The following is a 17,556-nucleotide window of genomic DNA, read 5'->3' on the forward strand; positions in this document are numbered from 1 at the left end:
GAAAGGCTGATGCCACAGGCCCAGGAGGCACGCCACGTCACATAAGAAGGGCGTCAGGTAAGTGCGGTTTAAGTTTAGCAAGTATGTGCTCCACCTATTTTACTTAGAGGCTTAACGCCTGCAGCAGCACGAGCATATGGTTAAGCACGTGCTCCAACATGCTAATGAAAGCTTATGAAAAATGTAAACAAAATCAACAAAGAGGCGCGAACACCGTCAAGCCCCAATGTAGGCGACATACCAGCCAAGCAACGAAAAGGAAGGAAAAACTGTGGAAACAGCAAAAGTACACACAAAAACAATACAAAACGAAGCGCTTAAAAGCGGAAGTTGAAAAGCCGGCAAATATTTGCATTTTATCCGCGCAGGCGCAAATACCAAAGAGAAATTACCAAAGCAAAAACTGCACATTCGTCAGTGGAAAATGATTTTGCTCCGATAACGGCTGACGGCTATAAAAGCAGCAGCGCTTTTTGGTTTAGCATCAGTTCAATGTTTGGCGCGCGTGCTTGAAGTTTCGGAAAAGTAAGAAATGGACAAAGAGCCAATGTCGCTGAGCCATAAACTCACAGTGAAGTGCAACAATTGGCAGTGTGAGCAACATTAGGGAAACCTTTGAAGAAATTTAATGGAAAACAAAAACAAAAATTGTAATAGATAAAGGCCAAATGCCGGTTGAATCTGTGTGTACTTGTGCGCTGAAGTAAAATCAAACCGCAAAGTAAATGCGTTATCAAAGTATTTGCAGCGTCGGCCAATTAAGCAAAATGGAAACCAAAAAAATATCTTAAACAATAACAACACCAACTGTTGCGTTTGCTAGAATGTCATAAGCAAGCAACTTTTGTTGAATTGTATGGTAAATATTGCGGTTAATTATAATGTGTTGTTGGAGAGAAATCAATAAAAAATCACAAAATAGAAGTAAAGCGTGAAAAAATTCTAGATATTTTAGTGAGTTGATAAATTTTACATTTGAATTCAATTTAGACTGCGGTTTGAATACATTTTTATATTTTTTGGAAACAATAATCGGCAAATACAAACTGCATTTCAACATTTAAACAAATGTCCTAAAATTTTTAAATTCTGTTTAAACTTTGGTTTTAATATTCTATTGATTTAATATTTTAAAATAAATTTAAAGTGAATTTTTGTGAGTTTATTTTCATCAAGTATTGAGTATAAAAAGTTAAAGTGAACGAAGCGCTTCCAAAAATCTTGCTCTCTGATGTGTTCCCTTATGATGCAACTAAGAATCAGATTTGCTAAATGTTTAATTGCTATACGCAAAAGTGCGGGACATGTTTTTTTTTTTATAACTTATAAACTCACAAATGTTAATTTTAAATTTGTGAGAAAGCAAATTTCTTAGCTTTAATTATAAAAATTAAATTTTATAATATTTTGACTTGATCTCTCATAAGGAAAGAAACATAAGCAAGATCAAATTTTTAATTGAAGCAAAACAGCAGTTAGAAGCTTATTTAAAAACACAAGTGTTTCAACGAATGCTTCTCACAAATACTTTTCTAAGCCTATCGATTAGCAGATGAGTTTTTGCGTCATCAATTTGCTTCAATCCCACAAGCATCCGCTAAATTTGGTGAGTATATCTGATGTTATTTGATGTGATGCATTTGATGTGATCTGTTCATTTCGGGAAATACGTGGTTTGAAGTCTTCATCAAAAGATTTTAGTTTTAACTGTACTATTTATCTGTTTATTTAAATATTGCACCGAAACATTTTTTATATTCAGTTGAGCAGAGCTCACAGAGTATATTAACTTTGATTGGATAACGGTTGGTTGTACAGGTATAAAGGAATCGAGATAGATATAGACTTCCATATATCAAAGTATCATCAGTATCGAAAAAAAATTTGAATGAGACATGTCCGTCCGTCCGTCCGTCCGTCCGTTAACACGATAACTTCAGTAAATTTTGAAGTATCTTGATGAAATTTGGTATGTCGGTTCCTGGGCACTCATCTCAGATCGCTGTTTAAAATGAACGATATCGGACTATAACACGCCCACTTTTTTGATATCGAAAATTTCGAAAAATGGAAAAAGGCGATAATTCATTACCAAAGACGGATAAAGCGATGAAATTTGGTAGGTGAGTTGAACTTATGACGCGGAATAGAAAACTTGTAAAATTTTGTACAATGGGCGTGGCACCGCCCACTTTTAAAATAAGGTAATTTAGAAGTTTTTCAAGCTATAATTTGGCAGTCGTTGAAGATATCATGTTGAAATTTGGCAGGAACGTTACTCCTATTACTATATGTATGCTTAATAAAAATTTGTAAAATCGGAGAACGACCACGCCCACTTTTAAAAAAAAAATTTTTTTAAGTCAAATTAAAAAAAAAAGTTAATATCTTTACAGTATCAGTATACAAGTAAATTATGTCAACATTCAACTCCAGTAATGATATGGTGCAACAAAATGCAAAATAAAAGAAAATTTCAAAATGGGCGTGGCTCCGCCCTTTTTCATTTAATTTGTCTAGGATACTTTTAATGCCCTAAGTCGAACAAAAATTTCCCAATCCTTGTGATAGGGGCTTAGATTCTGGTACGGTAACTTATTTCTGTGAAAAAGGGCGAAATCGGTTGAAGCTACGCCCATTTTTTATACACAGTCGACCGTCTGTCCTTCCGCTCGGCCGTTAACACGATAACTTGAGAAAAAATCGATATATCTTTACTAAACTCAGTTCAGGTACTTATCTGAACTCACTTTGTATTGGTATAAAAAATGGCCGAAATCGGACATGACCGCGCCCACTTTTTCGATATCGAAAATTACGAAAAACGAAAAAATGCCATAATTCTATACCAAATACGAAAAAAGGGATGAAACATGGTATTTGGATTAGTTTATTGACGCAAAATATAACTTTAGAAAAAAACTTTGTAAAATGGTTGTGACACCTACCATGTTAAATAGAAGAAAATGAAAAAGTTCTACAGGGCGAAATCAAAAGCCCTTGGAATCATAGAAGGAATACTGTTCGTGGTATTACATATATAAATAAATTAGCGGTACCCGACAGATGATATTCTGGGTCACCCTGGTCCACATTTTGGTCGAAATCTCGAAAACGTCTTCACATATACAACTACCACCACTCCCTTTTAAAATTCTTATTAATACCTTTAATTTGACACCCATATTGTACAAACACATTATAGAGTCACCCCTGATCCACCTTTATGGCGATATCTCGAAAAGGCGTTCACATATAGAACTAAGGCCCACGCCCTTTTTAAAACCCTCATTAATACCTTTAATTTGATACCCATATCGTACAAACAAATTCTAGAGTCAGCCCTGGTCCACCTTTATGACGATATCCCTAAATGGCGTCCACCTATAGAACTATGGCCCACTCCCTCTTAAAATACTCGTTAATACCTTCCATTTGATACACATGTCATACAAACACATTCCAGGGTTACCCTAGGTTCATTTTCCTACATGGTGATTTTCCCTTACTTTGTCTCCATAGCTCTCAACTGAGTATGTAATGTTCGGTTACACCCGAACTTAGCCTTCCTTACTTGTTTCTTATATAATCGGCTTTTGAAATTTTAGCCTTTAAATATATCCTACCTCTAGGCCAAAGCTAACAAGTAAAGGTGTCTAAGTTCGGGTGTAACTGTACATTATATACTCAGCGTGAACTTTAGTTTTACATTTCATTTCAGATAAATTACTTTTCTACATAACACGTGCCACCGCCAGTTAAAAAAAATGTCTCCCCATTTCGTCTTACAATAAAAGTTGATAAATGAAATATCATTGATTCAAAACTATTTTTTGCTAAGTTATAGCTAATTATTCAAGTCTGCGACCCTTTTAAATTTGTTTTATATCTAAGTTGCCGTGGTCTTTAGCCGATTCGGTCCATTTTTACTAGAAATATTTTCTGCTATAAGGAAAATATTTGTACACAATTTTATTACGATATATAAATTTTTCATCGAGTTATGGCTTCCGAAACAGAAAATTGCTCAGTCATAAAGGCACCGCCGCCACGCCTAAGTTTGTCCTATTTACTGTTATAAATCCACTTCGTCCACGACCTTTTTAAAAACTTTTATATAAAAGTGGGCGTGGTCCTTAACCGATTTCGTTAATTTTTCTTCAGAGCATTCCTTATAGTAAAGGCAACCTCTCTGCCGAATTTTGTTACGATAGGTTTAACGATTTTTAATTTATAATTATTTATATATTTGTAAAATTGATTTTATCACGAGTGGGCGGTGCCACGCCCATTATAAAATTTTTTCAAATATCAGTCCACGCGTCAAATTTCAACTTTCTAGGTGTATTATTTAGTAAATAATAAGGTTTTTGGTGTTTTCCAAAATGTTATATATATAAAAAGTGGGCGTGGTTATCTTCCGATTTCGCTAATTTTCAATACCAATCTATTCTAGGTCCAGATAAGCTCGTGTGAAGATATCTCAATATTTACTCAAGTTATCGTGTTAACGGAGAGACGGACAAACGGACGGACGGACATGGCTCAATCAATTTTTTTTTCGATACTGATGATTTTGATATATGGAAGTCTATATCTATCCCGATTCCTTTATACCTGTACAACCAACCGTTATCCAATCAAAGTTAATATAAGCTGTGTGCAAAGCACGCTGAGTATAAAGATATTTTAAAAATATATATTTGTAGACCAGATGCAGTCAAGTTAAATATTTGTTCTATCGGATATATTTCAAATTGCACAAAAATTAAACAATTAGCACGAGCTTAAGTAATGTTATGTCATCAAATTTCACGAGTAATGCCATATTTCATATTTTCTGAAAAAAAAAAAAAATTATTATAGCATAGTATTTCTTATTATCAAATATTAAATCTTCTTGTTGGAAAACTAGAGATATGTAGATCCGTAATTTAATTGAAGTGAAACAGCTTAAATAAAGGCAGTCGCTAGTTTACACAACTCGCTATCGCCCGCGGTTGAAAGGTGAACCAATCCATTTCTAGACATGGGATAATCATATTTCTCTTTTTCTTTGAAATGGGCCGCATATCCTTTCTCATAAATTCTTATCTTCTATACAACACGGTGTTTATGTTGTGTTGCTCCAATCCAAGCTTCACTTCCCAGGCGTGGCTAATTTTTAGCGATGTATTGTTTTTGATATTTCAGCTCTTTTTACAAAATTTTCACCCTACGATTTCGTTGAAATCGGCAATTTAGCTCAATGAAATAGGCTTAACTTAAATAAAGTTGGAATATATTTGGTATCACAGATATTAGCAGTTCTATACGTCACTATGCTGCTAGTAAATAAAGGCACAACAACAGCAAAGTTAGCAACCACACATACATGCGAACAATGAAGCTAAGAGCGAAGAGATTATTTCACATACAGACATGTAGTCATTACCTATGATTAAAATTTATTACTCACACGTACCCACGCATGGTTATAACTAGAAGACAAAAGTGAGTCCCAGAAACATAAAGGAAAAATAAATAAGTAGCTGTTCGTGAAAAGTTTAGACCAAATGCGAACGAGCGCCAGCTGAGGAATAATGAATCAGTTTGATCTTAACACGCTATGAGTGTAGTACGCGAGTGTTGTAATCAAATAGAGGGCAAATTATAAAAATAATAAATGTAAGGCGCGATATCTTCCCAAGAGATTTTAGGCCAAGCTTATCTATCAATGATCTTATCTATCAATTTGCTTTTTAATTTTTCCTAAAAATTGGCGGGACGGGACCTATTTGTTTTATGCCGACTCTGACGGCATCTGCAAGGCAGATGAGTTTTCACAGGCAGCTTTTCATGGCAGAAATACACTCGGAGTGCATGCCAAATAACTGCCGGGGGACGACCCCGCATATAGAAGGTTTCTTCTAATTGAAAAAAAAAAAAAATTTTTTTTTCTCAAATTTTGATGTTGCTTTGCCCAGACCGTGAGCCCAGGATCTTCGGTGTGCTAGGTGGCGCACGCTACCATCACACCACGGCGGCCGTCTAAGGGCATTTTGCTATACTAAATATTTGAGTTATTTATTCAAAAGTTGAGCGATTCGAACTATAACGGATGGTATACAATTCCTAAAATTTACTTTCTTGTGCAATACTTCCCACTTTTTTAACATCCAGCGAAATACAGCGATAAAGATTGCGAGGTAACGAATAAATACTTGTGAAAATTTGAATTTGTATGGGAAGATGCCACACCACCTTTTTCAACATATCCCACTTTTCGGTAAAACTTTGACATTAATAAAATTGGCAGATATGCTTAGGAGAAATATGAAAAGGAAAAAAAAAAAAAATTTATTGAAGGTATCACACCCCCTTTTACAAGATTCCCAGTTTTTCCCACTGGTACAATAGATCATACACTATTCTCCATGCCTCCTAACATAACGAAACTACATACCCTCTATGTACTGAAAACCCCATTTCCTACAGCTGGGTACATATTTCACCGAAATCGGTCAAACTTTGCATTCAAAAAAGGAGTTGAAAAGTTTGCGTGTGACATCTTTATATATAAAAATCACGTGTCACATTGTTTGTCCGCGATGGACTCATAAACTACTGAACCGATTTTGTATTTGTTTTTCACCCTGTATGTAGTTTGATCTAACTTGAAATATAGGATAGGTTATATCTCAGTTTATAGCCGCAATATTATTTTACTGTAAAATTTTTCATATGTTTACACGTAATAATAAAATGTTACGTATACGCACCGGCACTCATATTTTCAGGTGGAATATACTTCCGTGTAATTGGTTGGTGTTTAATTAAACAACGTGCTTATCACTAAAAAATATTATAGCGAATGATATCAAGTATAGCTCATCCCCAGGCCCTATGAGACGGGGGATGGGGGATTACCCCCGGGCCCGGGGTTTCCGAGGGGCCCGCGATTTAGAGGTACTAAGACATTTTAGATGTACTAAGTCTTTAGTTGTTCCATGTGCAATTTTTAAGCCGAATTTGAAAAGCACCGAATATTTGCATTTCGTTTTAATATTATAGATTGGTGGAAAAAGAGTTAGATGGAAAAAGCTTATTAAAATGTATGAAGATGGGCTAAACTTAGAGCAGAACAACGTCTGCCGGGTCTGCCAGTATTTATATCTATACGTATTGCTGGTGAATTCGAATTTGAATTTTACGTCTTGCTTGCCATTTTCTACATCCACAGGAAACGCAACGTCAATGTCAAAGCAACACAAAAATATTTCAGAATCTTTTATTTCTGCTTGTGCTGTATAACTGTTTTGGTTTGCTCTTGTGTTGTATTCGTTTTTAAAGGCAAAAAAATTGTGTGCCAGAGGCGCGTAGCCCCCACTCCCCCTATATCTCTGTTTCTACAAAAATGCTTCGGAGGGTATGCACAATGTCGAGAAGCGCCCAAAAGTTGAACAAGTTCGTGGATACATTTTTTTATAAAACTTCCGAACGCTGGAGACAACATCCTTTTAATCATTTTACACAAAAGTTTTAAAATTGTATGGATTGAAAATAATTCTCCGTTAAATTTCTGGGATGGCATCAATTAACAAGATCATCAAATAACCTTCACAAATAGCATCAGCTGCACAAGATTAGAAGGAGCTCCCTGGGTACTTTATGACCAAAAGAGGTTTCCGACAAGGCGACTCCATATCGCGCGACTTATTTAGCCTGATGCTGAAAAAGAATATCTAAACAGCGATTGCGCAATTAGGGTTAAGAGCGAGCATGGATGCTATAACCTTATAAAAACATATTCATAATTTTCTTCATATGTTTGCATGCATTTATAGATATATGTATGTACATTAATAAATAGCACACTGTTGCCTAGGCAAACTGTAATTAGCATAACTGTTTATTATGGGTCAATAGACAGAAAAAATATCCTAGAAGCTGAGTACATTTTGCAATTAATTTTACACTCATTGCAATAATAAATAATAAATATGTCGCACAAATTGTTTTCATGCTTGCATGTATTTGTACAAACATAACTACATTTATAATCGATATGTATGCAAGACTATTTTTGGAAGCCAAAATGTGATTCTTCCAAAACAGCACCACTGTAGCGTGAATAAAACTGAACAAGAAAACTATTTAACTATAAAATGTATGAAATATTATGCCCACTTATGAGACTTTAATGGTTCCATCATAATTTCCAGCAATTCGTAATTATTATACATAACAAGATAATTTTAATAAATTATGTGTGCAAAACTATGAGACTTGGCTGGCGTTGGCAGGCAAAAACGAGGCTGTGAAGCGACATAATTATCCGAAACTCAAGAATTCCTTCAAGTTGTTTAAAAACTCGCTCTAATGACACTCAGGGAGAATTAGCAAGAGGCACAATGCCAAAGTATGTAAAGTGCGGAAAAGCGGAAAAGGCAAAGTAAAAAAGTCATTAGCTTCTTGTATAAATGGTGAATGTGTAAGTGCTTCTTAAAGAAAAGATAAAACTAACATCATTCGAAACAAAATAGGAAAAACTCAAAATGAGGCCTTGCTAACGGTATTAATATAAAATAATTGCATTACTCAATTTGTTTTTTTTTTTTTTGTTTTTTGTAACATATTTACTTGCAAATAAAAATCTTTAAAAACAATTTTTTCAAATTAAGCCATATAATAATACAAATAACTTTTTATTGTTGCATAAAAAACCACTTGTTAATATATTTTTAGCAAGAATATCAAGCTATTATTTATTTATTTTATTTGGAAAAATGTTTATGTCAATTAGAACTGAGTACAAAAAAAAAAAAAAAAATACAGAAAGAAGCAAAACGCAACGCTCTGCTTGACTGCTAGGAAGAATTGATAATTTGCTGATGGCTTTTTTTCTTTCTTGTTTTCTTCATGCAGCACGAGAAAAATTAAATAGAAACGACAAAAAACATCAGCTTGAACATTTTTTTCTCGCTTTCTCGTTTTTAGCCCAATTTTCTCTACGGGCATCTGGTACCCCAGGGCGTATACGTAATAAATAAAGAGATTGCTGTTACAAAGAAATTATTTTCGCATTGATTTTTAAAAAACATCAGTGATATGTATGCTGAATGTTGGCAAAATATTGCGTGTGAGGTGAATCATTTTACTCGGGTTGAAAGACTTGAACCATAAGGATGCAGTCTGCCAATGGCTTCGATCGAAAGATTCAGCTAACGAATTGTTTTAAGAAGTTATTTAATACATATTTGTAAGTGCATTTTGCATTAATATATGTATAGTTCTTGTCCTAACTAGAGCTCTTTAGTGATATGTTCAGGAAGTTGCATATTGCCACTCTCGTCCCATGCTTTAATTAACCTCAGATGGGTACCCTGTTGATGGTGCTACTTGTATCCATTAATACTTTACGTGCCTCCTGGACAACAAAAAACTCCGGTTGAAATACACCGGTTGAATCTCTGTTATTGTTGTTATTGCAGCAAGAAAGACACTCCCCGAAGGTTTTTGGAAATACTATCAATGCCGATGGTCCTTTGCCGGATATATATCCGCTACGTATCTGTAACAAGCACCATTGAGGTACAGGCCCGACAGTCTCGGGAACTATTCAATGGAGTGTTCGAGAGAAAAGGAATATTTACGGCCGTGTCCGCATTGCCAATCACGAGAATCAAAGTAGGTATTATGATGAACTGTAGCGAATAATAGCTCCAAAGTTTCGCACCCAAGGTCAAGTTATTCAAATGGACGAGGACGCTTCGCTATAGAGAGTATTTCATACGAAGCGGAGTAAGGGGAAGCGGAGTAAAGGGGAGACCTTAACTGACTTGGGAGAAGCAAGTGCAGGAAAAATGTATCTTCCTTGGTTCTCCAAATTGGCATCAATATTTAGATCAACGGTTGCGTTGTGACCTCGTTTGCTCCCTTGTAGCGCCTATCATTCTGGACTACAGAGCCGGCGCAATATAATCTTTTGTTCTAGTCGAACATTATAAAAGTCTACTTTATGTAAAAACATGTAGCCATGGTAAACTGTTTGTGTTAAAGGTACTACCCTTTTTGAATATGAAGCGATTCATTAGAAAGACATGAAAAAAGTGACAGACAGTATAAAACCTACTTTTAAAAGACTAATGGCCGTTTTTCATGCCAACTTAAAGGTTTTTCCGTCCGATAAAGGAATTCTTTGTGAAGAAAACTTGTGTTTACAGGGCAAACAAACGTTTAAGTTCACATGATAAAACGGTCCTTAGACTAACTAAATGAGCAAATAAATATTGTCACTAGTTGTTCGGCGCCTTATGCGTTTTTAAAAGCAGCCTCACTGCCTCTGTAGCAATTCATATCCATAATGGATCCTATTTCGGCAAAATAAGGTGTGCACATTTCTTCCTTGGAGCGTAGATGCTAAATTATTACTCCCTGTAACATGGCTTAGCATGAGTGTTATCGATGTTGATGGTCCTTTGCCGGATATAGATCCGGTACATTCCGGGAAATAAGCACCATTAAGGTACTAGCCCGACCATCTCGGGATCGATATGACCACCGCCTAGTTCCATGAGGAAGTTGGAGTCGCCAGAGCCTCGTCTGCTAAATATGTGTATGATACACTCATATTTGTAACAGGATTCCCCTCGCGTAGGTGAGGTTGATAATTGGGTTGCGGAAGCTTTAAAGCTATAAAGCTTTGTATTGCGCTTATCAATCCTTTGAATCTCCTCTGGCCTTCATCCTTGATTCCTTTGATCAGAAGAACTTTGCAGTCTGCAAGGTTAATCTGTCCTAATTGTTTCAAATTAGTCTTTCATGTTGTTGTTGTTGTTGTAGCAGTGCTTCGCCCCCCATAATGGCCGCGACCGATCACAAATTGTCATCAATATCCTCTAACGGGAGTCCAAGGAAACTTGCCATTTCAACAGGGGTGGACCATAAGGAAAGGGGTGTTAGAGGCGTTGGTTCCACATTACAATTAAAGAGATGGTTGGTGTCATGTGGGGACACATTGCAAGCGGGGCATACAGTTTGTATGTCGGGGTTGATTCTGGATAGGTAAGAGTTTAACCTGTTACAGTATCCAGAACGAAGTTGAGCAAGAGTGACACGCGTTTCCCTGGGGAGTAAGCGTTCTTCTTCCACAAGTTTTGGGTACTTTTCTTTCAGTACTGGATTCACCGGGCAATTCCCGGCATAAATGTCCGACGCCTGTTTGTGGAGTTCACCAAGGACATGCTTGTGTTTGTTTGCTTCATACGGCTGGGTTCTCAGGTGCCGTATTTCCTCAAAATGCTTACGGAGATGACTCCTTAAGCCCCTAGGCGGTGTTGGCTCAACAATCAGATATCTGTGTGGATACCCAGGTTTCTGGGTATTCTCATTTCTCTCCCTGATGGGGAGTATTCTCGTCTCATTATGTAGATGGTGTTCTGTGGACATAAGAAGACAGCCCGTGGCGATTCTGAGAGCAGTATTTTGGCAGGCCTGTAGCTTCGTCCAGTGGGTAATTTTTAGGCTTGGCGACCATATGTGGGACGCGTTGCACGTAAAGGGCTGGCCAATTGCTTTGTATGTAGTAATGAGCGTTTCTTTATCTTTTCCCCAAGTACTGCCAGCGAGGGATTTGAGGATTTTGTTACGGCTCTGAATTATCGGAACAATTGCGGCTGCGTGCTCACCAAAATGTAGATCCTGATCAAACGTCACACCCAAGATTTTGGGGTGTAGGACAGTCGGTAGCGTAGTGCCATCGACATGGATGTTCAAAATGGTCGACATTTGGGGCGTCCATGTTGTAAATAAGGTCGCGGAAGATTTAGTCGGTGATAATGTCAGGTTTCGCGAGGCGAAAAAACTGGAGAGATCAGGGAGGTAGTCGTTTATTCTGTTGCAGAGCTCATCGATCGGTGCGCCTGGGCCTGTGGCCATTATTGTATAGTCATCGGCGTATGAACCGATAGTGACTCCTTCTGGTGGTGAAGGTAGCTTAGATATGTAGAAATTAAACAAAAGTGGGGTAGGACATCACCCTGTGGCACCACTTGTTTAATTCTTCTTGGTTTTGATGTTTTGTTTCTAAATTGCACCGATGCATGCCGACCACCCAGATAATTTGCGGTCAACCTTTTAAGACATGGGGTAGACCCTTCCAGGTCTTGCAGTAACGAGCCATGGTTGACAGTATCAAAAGCTTTTGATAGGTCTAGCGCTACGAGTACTGTCCTATGGTGGGGGTTTTTGAACCGCAATTTATCTGGGTGCTAATGGCATTTAGCGCGGTGGTGGTGCTATGGGGTTTTCTGAAGCCATGCTGCTGACGGGCTAGCTGCAAATTTGCTTGGAAGTAGGGGAACAAAATGGCTTCAAGCGTCTTTGCTACTGGCGATATGAGAAATATCGGACGATACGATTCTCCTATGTTAGCTGGTTTCCCAGGCTCTAGTAGCGGGACCACCTTGGCCATTTTCCATTTTTCGGGTATGACAAAGGTGGAAAGAGACAGGTTGAAGACATGTGCTAAGTATTTGAAACCCTCTTTCCCTAGGCTTTTAAGCATCGGCATGGCTATGCCGTCTGGGCCCACTGCTTTGGATGGTTTAGCGTGACCAATGGCATCTTCAACCTTTCTGGCGGTGATGGTAATTGGTTACGCGCTGAATTTATGTTTATGTTTGTGTCTGTTAGCCCTCTGTCTATCTTTGTCGACCGTAGAATGCATTACATATTGACGGCAGAAAACGTTCGCGCATTTTTTTGAATCCGACAGCACTTTATCGGTGGACCAAAGTTTACCCACACAGGCAGAGAGATTACAACCTCTTAGGTGCTCCTCCCATTTCGCCCGCTTGTGTTCATCCACAAGCAATCTGATGCGTTGGTTTATATGCCTTATTTTGGGGGTCGCCTGGGTCGAGCTGTCTTATAAGGTCACGTTCTCTCGCTAAATTTGCGGCCTCCTCCGGGAAGTGGGGCCGAATTTCGGGAATTCTCCCGGCGGGAATGAAACGTACCGAGGCGGACTCAATGACCTTGTGGAAAGCACGCTCCCCTTGGTGGGCATCAGTCGGGATAGGGAGGGCAGAAAAGAGGTTGTCTGTGAAAGATTTGTATTCGTCCCACTTTCCTTTTTTTAAAGTTTATGAAAGTGCCTTTTTCTGTGACGATGAATTCGGCGGCACGCTCGAGCGTAATAAGTATTGGCAGGTGGTCGGATTCCAATGTTACCATCGGCTGCCAGTTGACGCAGTTTACGAGTTCTGCGCTCACTATTGAGATATCCGGCGAACTGTGACAGCTTCCTACCATACGTGTGGAGGCGTCTCCGTTTATTGTGCAGAACGTCGTTTCTTCTATTTGATCCGCCAACATCTCACCTCAACTGTCGGCCCGCAAGTTTCAATTCCATAGATCGTGATGGGCATTAAAGTCGCCTAAGATAATGCGATTGTTGTCAGTGAGTAAGGCGCTAATATTAGGGCGGTATCCACTGGGGCAACAGGTGGCAGGAGGGATGTTGATGTTGATGATTTCTAGGATCAAATATATGATATTGCACAGAGTGGTGTATGATAAACGCGAGGGCGCCTCCATTTCCGCTCATGCGATCTTTTCTGTGGACATTGTACCCAGAACAAGTTTGCAGTGCAAATCTTGCTGTGAGTTTAGTCTCTTGAATCGCAGCAATGCGGATGTTGTGCCGCTTCATGAAATCGACGATCTCCGTGATCTTCCCAGTTAGTCCATTACAGTTTAACTACAGAATTCTGAAGTGCATAGGGGGAGACGTCGCCACTCTGGGAGTAAGTGACGGGTGACTACGCCTGGGTTGAGGAAGGCCAGGACGCAACTGCTGTTGTGGCCCTGGGACTGGGCGTCCTTGGGCAAGCATTGGGGTACACGGTAGATTGGGGTTTGCGACCTGGCAACATGGCGCAATGAAATCCGTCGGGGGGTTACCGTCTAGGAAAGTGGCACCGCCCAAGGGGGCGCTAAGGCATAGACTACTGGACGCCCTTGGACGTGAACAGCAAGAAGCCACAAAAGATTTATAAAAGTTACGTGGACGTCGGGTTTTGGGATCAAGCCCAGAACAACCTGTCCGATGCAACCATCCCTTAAACGAGACACAATGAACAGAGTATGACCGTCCTAAAAAGAGAATATGGAGCAGTCCCGCTGCAAGGAGCTGCTGGGATGACAATTTGTGGGAGGGACGCAACAAATTAAATGGGGTTATACTGAAATGACAGTCCTTGGTCGGGAAAAATCCCGAGTCGCTCCGGTACATAGAACCGACTGCCTTGGGAAGCGTCTTTCATATTTACGAGCTATAAGTTTGAAGTTTTAGGACCCACTTTCTCTTAAATTTTTTGATGATTCTTTTATACCTAAAAAATTTAATTTTAATAAACTTACTAAATTTGTGCCTGAAGATCCTTCTGTCTAAGAACATTAATTTGAATTATTTTTTTCTTCTTGATTAATGGCACATAAAAAAATGTCCTTATGTACATATTATAACAAGAATTCCAAGATAATTGAAAACACAACATGGGCTTAAGCTTAAACCACTTAACACTAGAATGAATTTATGGCAGTACAACAAGACAATTAAGGACGTTATTGAACTGTCACACGCACAGAAATACACAAATATTTGGTAAAACATTTCGTTTAACTTTCCCTTTGAAATTGGTTTAATTCGAGTTCCAACAAAAAAATGATTTAAAAATGTAAAAATATATTAGCAGCAAAAAAAATAAAGGACAGGAAATAAATTATTTCTCCACGCAAAGTGAGAATGAGAATTCGTCTGACTTAAGTATTTACTTCGAGCTGAATACCTAGCAGATTGTCGGCCCGTTTTGATATACCAGTTAGCACCCTAAAGAGATATTTGAATATTTTATGGTAGAAGCAAAATAAATAAACTGAAGTTAAAACCAAAGTATTGAAAGTAAAGAAAATATTGTGTAATGCCACCATTAGGAGGACCAAATGCCGACATATGGCCGTCCGACCGCTTCCCGTCAGCCGTTACCCCGACCACAGACCGATGCGTGAGCTGTAGTTGTCGTTGTTGCTTTATGGTGCACCTCCCCTTATCCAACGGATCGCCCAACAGAGTCCTGCCACCGTGCAACCGGTGACTCCTCGCTCTTCTCATTTAAAATGGCGATCATCTCTGCCGTAAACTGTCCCTGGAGGATCCACCAATGCGACCAGGCAAAGCACCAACATACCGTCAACACCCTCCATCCACAATTATCTAGGCCATAAAATGCACTTATCTTTGTCATATTTGTGGTGGACCTCATATTTCGTTTTGTACCCCCAACTTTGAAACGCCACATTGCTACAATATTCGAAAATAATATGACAAGCGCTCACTGGTATACAAAGTTATTTCTAATTTAAAAGATTACAAGCAGACCGTGTAAAGAGACTATGAAGGAAAGCCTGTAAATAACACAAGTATTTAATACTTATACGAATTCAATTTAAAATCCCTTATGCCCGCACGTACATTTATGTGTGAGTGTGTTAGATGGGGGTAGATGGAGTGAGGCTCCCTGCCTTGCGGTGACCACAAACAACAAAAGTAAAATCTTAACATTAAGAGTCAATGCATTTGTTTGTGTATATGAAAATAGCTTACAACCAACTTTTCAAAGGTCTCCGATGGCGTTAGTTGAGCACTTTTACTCACATACATCCGACATGGAAATGCTCAAAGGACTTGTTTGTGTCAGATACGCTGATTATGTAGAAAGTTTAATAATGTTCTTCTTGTAGGTCTATGTACAAAAAAGACTTTAGCGGTAACCGCGTAGAAGGAGAGGAAGGGTTTGAAAGAATGAGATATTTGTGAGTCCAATATTGTGTAAAGCGAACTTATATAAAACGAAATTTTGGTTTAAACTCAACGCTTTTGCTTTATCTATTAATATTGCGTTCTATGAGTATTTAGAGGGTCATTATTCGGGGGAGATAAATGTTTGTGTAAAGTTGTTCGCCTTTTTTTGCTGACTTATAGCAGATCAGTTCAATAAATCAAAGGCAAGTTGATCAAAATGCTAAGCTCATAACAATCAGATGGCTCAATAACTCCATAAAATATGTCACAAATATTCAACAAAAATATATTCGCATATGTTAATTTATTACAGTTTGTTGTATCCTTTTATTCTTTAAATCGCCAGAAAATATCTCTTGCTATAATTTCCCATTTCCAACAAGTTTGTGTTCATTTTCGCGATTACATTTTATTTTTAATATTTTTCTTATGAAATTTTGTTTGGCATAATAAGCAAATAAATTAAGCGCAATTCTCATAAGGATAATATTCCTTGCGGCTAATAAGTGGCAACAAAAAAAGGCCAAATCAAAAGTATTTTCTTTTCTTACTCATCCTTTAATATTTTTCTGCTCTGAAAAACATTCACACAATATGGCGAAACTATTTTTCTTTATCGTTTTAATTCGGAAAAGTTTATTGTTGGGGAATCAAACGCTGCTTGCAACAGGACAACCCCAACAAATAATGTCGTAGAAAAGCAAAACCAACAAAATTCGATTGACTGTGTGAAAAAGTTTATTGGCATTACTGAAAACTGGTTTGTAGAAAAGATATGAGCAAAGTGTTGAAACGGACAAAAACTTCAATACTCCCACTGGTTCTGACATTCGCAATAGCAGCTATTTGGAGTCTGTAAACAAAATGCCAAAACGACCATCAATATGGAAATGAGGTTCTTAGCTATTTGCGTTATGTTTCCTTTCCTTTTTTATTTAGTCATTTTGCTATCATTCTCTTGTTGCTTCGACTTTATTTATTTTATTTTGATTTTATACTCAAATTTTATTTCTACTGCCATTTACTTAATAGAGTCGTAGAGATTATTGGTAACATGTTTGAGACCAAAGCAAATATGCACTGAGAGTTCCTTTAAAATATTAAAGTGGCTTCTGTTAAATTTTTATACTCAGTTGAGCAGAGCTCACAGAGTATATTAAGTTTGATTGGATAACGGTTGGTTGTACATATATAAAGGAATAGAGATAGATATAGACTTCCATATATCAAAATAATCAGGATCGAAAAAAAATTTGATTGAGCCATGTCCGCCCGTCCGTCCGTCCGTCCTTTAACACGATAACTTGAGTAAATTTTTAGGTATCTAGCCGAAATTTGGTATGTAGGTTTCTGAGCACTCATCTCAGATCGCTATTTAAAATGAACGATATCGGACTATAACCACGCCCACTTTTTCGATATCGAAAATTTCGAAAAACCGAAAAAGTGCGATAATTCGTTACAAAAGACAGATAAAGCGACGAAACTTGGTAGATGAGTTGAACTTATGACGCAGAATAGAAAATTAGTAAAATTTTGGACAATGGGCGTGGCACCGCCCACTTTTAAAAGAAGGTAATTTAAAACTTTTGCAAGCTGTAATTCGGCAGTCGCTGAAGATATCATGATGAAATTTGGCAGGAACGTTAACCCTATTACTATATGTACGCTTAATAAAAATTAGCAAAATCGGAGAAGGACCACGCCCA

The 17,556-nt window shown here is 37.9% G+C and overlaps 1 protein-coding gene across 2 annotated transcripts in view; it reads left to right on the top strand.

Annotated features, from left to right (window-relative positions):
* Nucleotides 1-501: 501 nt before the first annotated feature.
* Nucleotides 502-17,556, top strand: part of LOC137246273 (uncharacterized) — a 71,894-nt gene continuing 54,839 nt past the window's right edge. Inside the window, exons 1-2 of one of the 2 annotated variants that reach the window (XM_067777391.1) lie at nt 502-859; nt 1,428-1,606. The gene's annotated coding sequence lies outside the window, so the exon portion shown is untranslated. Of the gene's footprint in view, nt 860-1,411; nt 1,607-17,556 lie in introns of those variants that run through there. The other variant, XM_067777385.1, reaches the window with a different exon arrangement.

Source organism: Eurosta solidaginis, chromosome 1 (assembly GCF_040869045.1).
Source record: "Eurosta solidaginis isolate ZX-2024a chromosome 1, ASM4086904v1, whole genome shotgun sequence".
Taxonomy (NCBI): Eukaryota; Metazoa; Arthropoda; class Insecta; order Diptera; family Tephritidae; genus Eurosta; species Eurosta solidaginis.